Here is a 1,270-nt window from a genome sequence, read left to right on the forward strand (position 1 = left end):
TACATTTTACACCACCTAGCTACAAATCAAAAATAATACAACAATAATATCTAATAATAGACACGTACCGTCGTCGTCTGTCTTAATTCTTTATAAATTATAATATACAAATGTAAATATAAAATGCCAAATAACATTTGGTCAACAATCAACACTATACTAATTATAATTTAAAATACCCGAGTCCCGAATTCAAATAAGTACTGTTGTCCCTTGTCTGTCATATTAAAATTTATAGTCGATTAGGTATGCAATAATAAATATTAAATTCAATAAGTCTTTCCAAATTAACTAATTACCCCTATGTCCTGAAAGTAGAGAAGAATGACTGGGTTCTGGCAATCTGGCCTCTGGGTAAAGATAATTATAATTTAATATTATATTAGTTATTATTAGTGTATACAGTTAAGTTAATTTTGAGGATTTCATGTTTCATATTGCACCTTGCAATACGGGTAAATTTTTTTCGTGTTTCGTGTTAAATACCGGGTAACATTTTTTTCGGGTTTTGTGTTTTGTGTTAAAAACGGGGTACAACTTTTTGCGGGTTGTGTGTTTCGTGTTAAAAACTGGGTACAATTTTTTCCGGGTTTCGGGTTTCGTGTTAAAAACCGGGTACAATTTTTTACGGGTTTCGGGTTTCGTGTTAATACCCAAGTAAAATTTTTTGCGGGTAACCCGGGTTTTACGACCCGTGTTCAAACCCGTTTTGACTCCCTGGTTCTAGGTACCTGTATTCAATAATTTTAAATCAAAAAAAAAATAAAAATAAAAATTCTATTCAATCCATAGAATTTAAATGAAATATTACGATATGTATTTCACAGAGTGTAAGCATAAATAATTGTAATCCAATAGAAACAAATCGTTGGTAACCAACCCAGTGAAGTGCCACTAATGGCTTTAATCAGTTTAATCACGTCCGTTACAATCGTATATCAAAATTCATTCTTACTATGAATTGTATTTATATAGATATACGGTTTACGTCTTAATTTAAAATATCAAGAAGTATATATTTCGATATTATATTTTTAATGCGTTGCTACTAAATTCATTTGATGAATACGACCACATTATATAATAACGCCAAGACGGTAAGTATAAAGTTAAACTTTACAAAACTCTATTATATTTTTTTACATTACGCGTTTATATATTTTTTTATAAATTATTTTTATAACGTTTGCAACCAGAGGCTGATAATAAACGTGACATTTATAACACACCGCACTATATCTGGAGAATATCCAATGGGAATAATGTACTC

This window comes from Acyrthosiphon pisum, chromosome X (assembly GCF_005508785.2).
Source record: "Acyrthosiphon pisum isolate AL4f chromosome X, pea_aphid_22Mar2018_4r6ur, whole genome shotgun sequence".
NCBI lineage: Eukaryota > Metazoa > Arthropoda > Insecta > Hemiptera > Aphididae > Acyrthosiphon > Acyrthosiphon pisum.